This window comes from Oncorhynchus kisutch, linkage group LG8 (assembly GCF_002021735.2).
Source record: "Oncorhynchus kisutch isolate 150728-3 linkage group LG8, Okis_V2, whole genome shotgun sequence".
In the NCBI taxonomy this organism is placed as follows: Eukaryota; Metazoa; Chordata; class Actinopteri; order Salmoniformes; family Salmonidae; genus Oncorhynchus; species Oncorhynchus kisutch.
The window spans coordinates 14,926,457-14,936,405 of record NC_034181.2 but is presented as its reverse complement, the minus strand read 5'-3'; the positions used below and the strand labels follow the sequence as shown (position 1 = coordinate 14,936,405).

At 42.7% G+C, this 9,949-nt stretch overlaps 1 pseudogene; it reads left to right on the top strand.

Moving 5' to 3' along the window:
• Nucleotides 1–2,396: 2,396 nt before the first annotated feature.
• LOC109894945 (complement component C7-like) lies at nucleotides 2,397–6,623 on the top strand (annotated as a pseudogene).
• The last annotated feature ends 3,326 nt before the right edge of the window (nucleotides 6,624–9,949 follow it).

Below are 9,949 nucleotides of genomic sequence, written 5' to 3'. Positions count from 1 at the left end.
ACTTTGTCATTATATGCTTATTTCGATATGAATTTATACAATTTATAGTTGGTTTGAGGTTTTTAAGTCATTGATATTAGGAGCTATTGAAATGTACAAATGTTGTCCCATGTACATTGTGTAATTTACTAATAGTCTTTACTGATGGTCGGCAGGGTAGCCTAGTGGTTAGAGTGTTGGACTAGTAACTGAAAGGTTGCAAGTTCAAATCCCCAAGCTGACAAGGTACTAATCTGTCATTCTGCCCCTGAACAGTCAGTTAACCCACTGTTCCTAGGCCATCATTGAAAATAAGAATGTGTTCTTAACTGACTTGCCTCGTTAAATAAAACATGTAAAGCTTGGGACAGTGACAGGTCAGTCTAATCAAGGTGAAGACAATTAGAACAGGCATTCCAGTGTCTGAACTTCTAAAGCGGCTGCATGGGATTTGTCAGATTATAAAGTCGGGTGTGTCCGTGATAAACTAACACACGGAGCTCCTCCGACACAGCCAAAACAACCACTGTGGGTGTCGGCTAGCATGGATCTGATAGAATCCTTAGACTCAGTGTAAAATTTTTAAATTTACACTAAGTAAATAGAATTTAACCGCAGCATTCCTCTCCTCTCCTCTCCTCTCCTCTCCTCTCCTCTCCTCTCCTCTCCTCTCCTCTCCTCTCCTCTCCTCTCCTCTCCTCTCCTCTCCTCTCCTCTCCTCTCCTCTCCTCTCCTCTCCTCTCCTCTCCTCTCCTCTCCTCTCCTCTCCTCTCCTCTCCTCTCCTCTCCTCTCCTCTCCTCTCCTCTCCTCTCACCCAATAATTGTGTGGAAACGGCGCATTGCCACTGGGGATCATATGGCAAGTGGTCAGAGTGTGACGGCTGCACTAAAACACAGGTAAGGAACCAAACCAATAATCAGAAGTCATGACCATGAGCTCCACTAAACTCATGCTTTGAGTCATGAAAGGCAACCAATGTTGTGGTATACAGTACCTTCAGAAAGTATTCATACAATTTTTTTTTGTGTTACAGCCTAAATTGAAAATGGATTAAATAGATTGTTTTCCTCACCAGCTCACATAATACCCCATAGTAACAAAGTGAAAACATGTTTTTAGAAATTGTTGCACATTTATTGAAAAATGTATTACAGAAATATCTCATGTACATAAGTATTCACACCGCTGAGTCAATACATGTTAGAATAACATTAGGCCGTGATTAAGCTGTGAGTATTTCTGAGTAAGTCTCTAAGAGCTTTGTACACCTGGATTGTACAACATTTGCACAAAATTCTTCAAGCTCTGTCAAGTTGGCTGTTGATCATTGCTAGACAACCATTTTAAAGTCTTGTCAGCTTTTCAACCAGATTTAAGTCAAAACTATAATTAGGCCGCTCAGGAACATCAATGTCATCTCGGTAAGCAACTCAAGTGTATATTTGGCCTTATGTTTAAGGTTATTGTCCTGCTGAATGGTGAATTTGTCTTCCAATGACTTTTGGAAAGCAGACTGAACCAGGTGTTCCTCTAGGATTTTGCCTGTTCTTAGCTCTATTCCGTTTCTTTGTATCTGAACAAACTCCCTAGTCCTTGAAGATGACAAGCATACCCCTAACATCATGCAGTCACCACCATTCTTGAAAATATGGAGAGTGGTACTCAGTGATGTGTTTTGTTTAGATTTGCTTTAAAACTGCAACATTGTCTGTATGTCCTATGGCAAACTGTGTAGAATTGAAGGAAAATTACGCTAAAATGTTTTTCAGTGGAGTGGGGTGTCAAGAGTGACCTGACCTGTATTATAGTGGTCTTGTCACGTTCTGACCTTTATTTCCTTTGTTTTGTCGTTATTTAGTATGGTCAGGGCGTGAGTTGGGGTGGGCAGTCTGTTTGTTTTTCTATGATTTTGGGATTTCTATGTTTCGGCCTAGTATGGTTCTCAATCAGAGACAGGTGTCATTAGTTGTCCCTAATTGAGAATCATACTTAGGTAGCCTGGGTTTCACTGTTTGTTTGTGGGTGATTGTCTATGTTAGTTGCTTGTGTCAGCACAGTTCTCATTATAGCTTCACGGTCGTTATTCGTTTATTGTTTTGTATAGTTTGTATTCAGTGTTCAGTGCTTTCTTTAATAAGAAAATCATCATGAACACATACCACGCTGCATTCGGGTCGGCTCCTTACGACGATGGTGACAGGTCTACTTCTACCAAGGGTTATGTTTTATTTCATTTCCACTATTTACTTGATATTCATTGTTTTCTCCTCTCACACCTCTCTTCTTCCAGAGATGATAGTTACATTTTTGAAAACTGTGTTAAAATTAGCCTATTGTGACACTGTTTTTTTGCTGCATAGAAGAACCACCTATTGGTGGTAAAGAACGACGTGGAGTTGGCTCAGTTCCATAACAATGCCAGAGGATACCGTTCTATGTCTGAGAAGGTTCTGGAAGGTTCTGGCCACCTTCCCCACCATGTACGACTACGCCAGCTATAGGACAGTGGTGAGAAGGTTTGAAACCCGTTACCTGTCTGAGAGGACTCTGTGCGAACTCTTCCACGCCTTGCTCCGCATCGACTAAGAAACAGAGAAACAGATGGGTGAGACAACTCAGGCAACTCCTGCTGAGACTGGATCAGCTGAGACAGAGGCTGTCCTAATATAGACACCTCAGACGTATCATTCTAGTGACATACAGTAGTAGTGGGAGTAACAGAGTGCCATGGCTAGAACATGTCATCTCTGTTGGTTACACTGTTGGCCCCAATGGCAGTGAGTTGGAGCATGGTGCCCCACAACAGATGGTGAACAAGACTAAAAAAACAAAGTATATAATAATGGTTTAGTAATGGCCATCAGAGCTTTTTGACATCCTTGGAACCCACCTTTATATAGTATAGTTTGATTCTAGCATTTGGCTGGACACCAAAGTACTGGTGAAAGTTACATGTAGTGTAATTGTATGAGCTGCAGCTAAAGTGTCTAGTGCATTGGAATCCCTGTATTTATACCATGGAATGGTTGAATACTTGTTTCTGACTGGCTTGAAGGGGATTCTAGAGAGTGAATTATTTCCCTATAACACATGGTATATTTGCACGGTAGAGTTCAATGGCTATCAGAGAGCAACAGGATGATGACGTTGGACTAACCACAGTTGGACTATCGACTTTATCCCTACCTACAGTACCAGTAAAAGGTTTGACACAACTACTCATTCCAGGGTTTTTATTATTTGCACAATTTTCTACATTCTAGAAGAATAGAGAAAGACATCACAACTATGAAATAACACATATGCAATCATGTAGTAACCAAAAAAGTGTAAATGTGTTCTGGGAGCGTTCTTGTAACATCAAGTGAATGTTCTTTTACACCCTAGAAGAAACATTGTATAATCAGCCGCACAATTGGACTGTTTTTTTTGTGTTTAGGGAACACCTTTTGTGATGTCCCTACAATGTTCCCACCAGACTGTTCCCACAACCTAATTAAACATTCTGGGAACCTTTAAAGAACAGACTAAATGTGTTCTGGGGACGGTCTTGCAACATCAGCAGAATGTTTCATACAAACCTTGCATAATCATCAGCACTACTGGACAGTGTTTGTGTTATGAGAACATTTGCCACAACCTAACAAATGTTCTGGGAACTTTCACAGAACCAATTTTGGTTTGCTGGGACAACATTACTGGTACATTGTGTTGTTACCTGGAAACCTAGACTTTTGTGGAATGTTCTGTGGCGGCTGTTACAGATGTTGTGCACAACATTTTAGTGAACTTAATGGGGATCTTAGCTAATGTTCTGGGAATGTTTTCGGTTTGTTGGGGAGATTATTGGCATCATTGCTTGATTACATACAAAGGTAGAGTAAAAAAAGCTGGGGAAAACGCTTGCTATATTACTCGTCCCATGTTGTGTGTGGTGTGCATGTTTCCAGATGAGGCCTCTGTATGAGCTGGTAAAGGAGGTGCAGTGTGCTGGGGTGAATAGGCTCCATTTGAAGACAGCCATAGAGCAGTACCTAAATGAAAGGCACCCTTGCTTCAGCCAGCCCTGCAGGAACAACAGCCTGGTGGTGATAGAGGGGAATGAGTGTAAATACATCTTTAAACCTGGTACAGACTGGCCTGTGAGAAGGGGAAGGAGGTAGAGGGTAGGTAACATTTTACATGTCGTGTGGATACTCCAGATGATGGTATTTGTGTATTTATTTCTGGGTGCTTTCAGACATACTGTACATACAGATATATGCATAACCTCTCTCCATCCTTCCTTCCCCTTTCACTCTCCTTGTTTCGTTCACCACAACCCTACATTCAACCATTATTTCCCTCCCTCCCTCCTTAAGGGGTGATCCATGGCAGCTGGTCTTGCTGGTCTGGCTGGACTTACTGCTCTGTAAGTCAGAGGTCACGAACCCGCACATGCAGTACTCATGCCCCCCAGAGAGGCTGCCATCACTGCAAAGGGGAGGCCAGGATGACGGCACGCTGCCATAGCAACTGAGACATGCAATACATCCTGTTAGAATCATTGCAGCTTCTGTTGACTTTAGTGATAAGACTTTATACATGAACACAACACAACAAATGAATGACATGGACTGTATACATAGCACCTTTCACGAAGTACTTCTGTAGGCCAAAGTGCTAATCAGGCAAGCAAAGCCAGTGTTGGAAAAGCATAGCAGGAGCAACACATTGCTGTCTTCTATTAATTCAGCCTTCATATTACCCTGCGGTTACCTTACTGAACATCTGTTTGGTGTACGCCTGTTGGTTTGTTTGTTTGTTTACTTGTTTGTTTACTTCCAGGACCATGGAGCCTCAGTGCTTTGCCCTGACCCTCTCACCTCGAGACCTGTGGAAGCACACCTCCTCTCCCTAATGACTGTCGTGGTAAGAAGAGATGGACAGACAGCCACTACTACTGCCTGTTTCCTTCAGTGCTGCTGCTGGAGAGCTTTTCTTCTTCTTTTTCTTCTTCTTTATTTAACCAGGTGGCCAGTTGAGAACAAGTTCCCATTTACAACTGCGACCTGGCCAAGATAAAGCAAAGCTACAGGGCATATAGACGTTTGCTCTAAACTCGCACTAACACAACTGTGGATGAACTGATCACCATGTATTTGCACTGGGCTGGCTCCAGAAGCTTGTACAACACCCTAGTCTACCATGTAGACGTTTCAGTCTCTTTATTATAATGCAGTTGTTGTAAGTTCCTACATTAGTAGATATCACAATCTGGAAATGGTTTGACTGTGTTTGACCATCATTTGTGCTGTTAAACTCAGGATCCAAAAGATGTTTATGGTGGACAGTAAGATTTAATACACCTGTATGGAGGGTTGCCATCTGATTGGAATTAGAATCACAGAGTGCACTGGTGATCAGACATGGAGCACAGCTCCCAAAGAGTGCAAGAGTAAGTTGTGCTTCAATGACGACCGCGCGCACACACACAAACACACACACACACACACACACACACACACACACACACACACACCACACAACATCATTATGATTGTTCCCTCATCTTTTGCCATGCTCCAGGTGTCATGTCCCATCCCTTCAAAATGCTGTCACAGGCTCCCACTGCAAGCCCACCTATGGCATAGAAGATATGATCCCTCTGTCCTAACCTGAGGGGAGACACAGAGATCCTCTGGGTCACCGGACCCCAATACCATCACATAGCATCACCAGGGTAGGTTACCTTGATTCAGCTGCATTTCACAAACACCATACCCAGTTCCACCAATCTGGAGATGTATTCATTCTGCAACTATTACCTGATGGTATTCTCTCTAATTCAGATTAATTATGGTATTTTTTTCCCTTCTTTCCTTTATGAATTCTGCACCCAAAATGCTCAATCCTCTTGATGACCCAACAGTGCAATGCAAACCATGGGAGAAACTGGCTTAAGATTGCGCGCACGTTTTACCAACCTTTTTGGCACCTTTTGACTGCATATTCTAACTAGGAGCTATGATAAATTCTATAATATTTAAGATCAGCTCAGCCTCAAGTTCACATCTTGACCACCAGGAGAGGAAACACAAAACTGACCTAATTTCAGTGGTTTCAGGTTTTCATGTTGCTCTTTTGTCCAGATCATCTCAAGAAGTGTGTGCCACCAACTCTGTCTTTCTGACCCCTCTCAGAATGAGCGTGTGCGAGATACACGCCCTGCAGTGTACTACAACTTGACAGAGGACAGCGCCTGCCAGTGGCCAACCCACACAACTTCACCCTGCACTGAGTGACTGCCAGCTGTGGGAGACCTGTGATGGTACAACTCAACACCTCAGTTTTCTTGTGTGTGTACTTACATGGGCAACCGCGTGCAAATGAGCATGTGTGCATATGTGTGTGTGTGTGTGTGTGTGTGTGTGTGTGTGTGTGTGTGTACAAACTGCACCAGATCTCAAGGACATTTTCCGTGTCTCCTTCTAACAGGACTAACAAACAGGTGTCGCTTTGAGGACAGGGTTGAGTCTGTGTATCCATCTGGGGGCTGAGGCTGACAGTGCTACCCAGATGCTGAGCGAGTGTGAGGCAGGACTGAGGAGATGTAAATGGGAGAAGGTGTCCATTGGCAGCATACTGCCCTGTGGCGCCTAAGGACACAAGAGAATGGTCTCCTCTCCTCTGAATCAGCATGTCTGTGATAATGACAGAAAATACCCTCCTTCACTAATTTTGTCTCATCTCTGTTAATTTTACATGACTCTTCAAACGCACTGCTTCAAAGACATTAAAGCAATATAAATCATCCATTAGTTTGGATTTGATAATACATATTTTTGTTCCAATAAAAAAGTCACAACAGTAGCATAAGAACTAAGGGCTCTATTCAGTCTGTATCGATGAAACGTTACTGATTGAATGGTAGTTTACTATTGAACTGTCATCGGTAGTGTCTGCCGTAAATGCAGTCTCTGCTGACGCGGGAACATTGCCTTTAAAGTTAATTCACGCTGTAACGCTGGATTTCCGTGATACGGCTTGAATAGAACCCTAATTCTACTTACCCATGTATAAAATGACCTCATCCAATTTAGAGTTACATACGGAGCATTCGGAAAGTATTCAGACCCATTGACTTTTTCACATTTTGTTACATTACAGCCTTATTCTAAAATTGATTAAACATTTTTTCCCTCATCAAGCTACAAACAATAACCCATAATAATTAAGCAACTACATTTTTACAAATGTATAAAAAATAAAAAAACGCATTTACACAAGTATTCAGACCCATTGCTATGAGACTCGAAATGATGCTCATGTGCATCCTGTTTCCATTGGTAATCCTTGAGATGTTTCTACAACTTGATTGGAGACTACCTGTGGTAAATTCAATTGATTGGACATGATTTCGAAAGGCAAACATCTGTCTACATAAGGTCCCACAGTTGACAGTGCATGTCAGAGCAAAAACCAAGTCATGAGGTCAAAGGAATTGTCCATAGAGCTCCGAGACAGGATTATGTCGAGATCTGGGGAAGGGTACCAAAAAATGTCTGCAGCATTGAAGGTCCCCAAGAACACAGTGGCCTCCATCATTCTTAAATGAAAGAAGTTTGGAAGCACCAAAACTCTTCCTAGAGCTGGCTGCCCGGCGCAAACTGAGTAAACAGAGGAAAACGGCCTTGGTCAGGGAGGTGACCAAGAACCCAATGGTCACTCTGACAGAGCTCCAGAGTTTCTCTGTGGAGATGGGAGAACCTTCCAGAAGGACAACCATGTCTGCAGCACTCCACCAGGCCTTTAAGGCTAATCTGAAGATGGTGCTGGCTAAAGCTAAAACTGGCAAGTTTAGAGAGTATAGAGATATTGTTATCCAAGTCGGCACCAATGATGTTAGGATGATACAGTCAGAGGTCACCAAGCGCAACATAGCTTCAGCGTGTAAATCAGCTAGAAAGATGTGTCGGCATCGAGTAATTGTCTCTGGCCCCCTCCCAGTTAGGGGGAGTGATGAGCTCTACAGCAAAGTCTCACAACTCAATCGCTGGTTGAAAACGTTTTTCTGCTCCTCCCAAAAGATAGAATTTGTAGATAATTGGCCCTCTTTTTGGGACTCACCCACAAACAGGACCAAGCCTGGCCTGCTGAGGAGTGACGGACTCCATCCTAGCTGGAGGGGTGCTCTTATCTTATCTACCAACATAGACAGGGCTCTAACTTCTCTACCTCCACAATGAAATAGGGTGCAGGCCAGGCAGCAGGCTGTTAGCCAGCCTGCCAGCTTAGTGGAGTCTGCCACTAGCACAGTCAGTGTTGTCAGCTCAGCTATCCCCATTGAGACCGTGTCTGTGCCTCGACCTAGGTTGGGCAAAACTAAACATGGCGGTGTTCGCCTTAGCAATCTCACTAGGATAAAGACCTCCTCCATTCCTGCAATTATTGAAAGAGATCGTGATACCTCACATCTCAAAATAGGGCTACTTAATGTTAGATTCCTCACTTCAAAGGCAGTTATAGTCAATGAACTAATCACTGATCATAATCTTGATTTGATTGGCTTGACTGAAACATGGCTTAAGCCTGATGAATTTACTGTGTTAAATGAGGCCTCACCTCCTGGTTACACTAGTGACCATATCCCCCATGCATCCCGCAAAGGCGGAGGTGTTGCTAACATTACGATAGCAAATTTCAATTTACAAAAAAAATTGACGTTTTTGTTTTTTGAGCTTCTAGTCATGAAATCTATGCAGCCTACTCAATCACTTTTTATAGATACTGTTTACAGGCCTCCTGGGCCATATACAGTGTTCCTCACTTAGTTCCCTGAATTCCTATCGGAGCTTGTAGTCATAGCAGATAATATAATTTTTTTTTGTGACTTTAATATTCACATGGAAAAGTCTACAGACCCACTCCAAAAGGCTTTCGGAGCCATCATCGACTCAGTGGGTTTTGTCCAACATGTCTCTGGACCTACTCACTGACACCGTCATACTCTGGACCTAGTTCTGTCCCATGGAATAAATGTTGTGGATCTTTATGTTTTTCCTCATAATCCTGGACTATCGGACCACCATTTTATTGCATTTGCTTTCGCAACAAAGAATCTGCTCAGACCCCAACCAATCAAAAGTCATGCTATATAAATTCTCAGACAACACAAAGATTCCTTGATGCCCTTCCAGTCTCCCTCTGCCTACCCAAGGAGGTCAGAGGACAAAAATCAGTTAACCACCTAACTGAGGAACCCAATTTAACCTTGCGCAATACCCTAGATGCAGTTGCACCCCTAAAAACATTTGTCATAAGAAACTAGCTCCCTGTTATACAGAAAATACCCGAGCTCTGAAGCAAGCTTCCAGAAAATTGGAACGGAAATGGCGTCACACAACTGGAAGTCTTCCGACTAGCTTGGACAGACAGTACCGTGCAGTTTCAAAGAGCCCTCACTGCTGCTCGATCATCCTATTTTTCCAACTTAATTGAGGAGAATTAGAACAATCCGAAATTTCTTTTTGATCATGTCGCAGAGCTAACTAAAAAGCAGCATTCCCCAAGTGAGGATGGCTTTCACTTCAGCAGTAATAAATTCATGAACTTCTTTGAGGAAAAGATCATGATCATTAGAAAGCAAATTACGGACTTCTCTTTAAATCTGCGTATTCCTCCAAAGCTCAGTTGTCCTGAGTCTGCACAACTCTGCCAGGACCTAGGATCAAGAGAGACACTCAAGTGTTTTAGTACTATATCTCTTGACACAATGATGAAAATAATCATGGCCTCTAAACATTCAAGCTGCATACTGGACCCTATTCCAACTAAACTACTGAAAGAGCTGCTTCCTGTGCTTGGCCCTCCTATGTTGAACATAATAAATGTCTCTCTATCCACCGGATGTGTACCAAACTCACTAAAAGTGGCAGTAATAAAGCCTCTCTTGAATAAGCCAAACTTTGACCCAGAAAATATAGAAA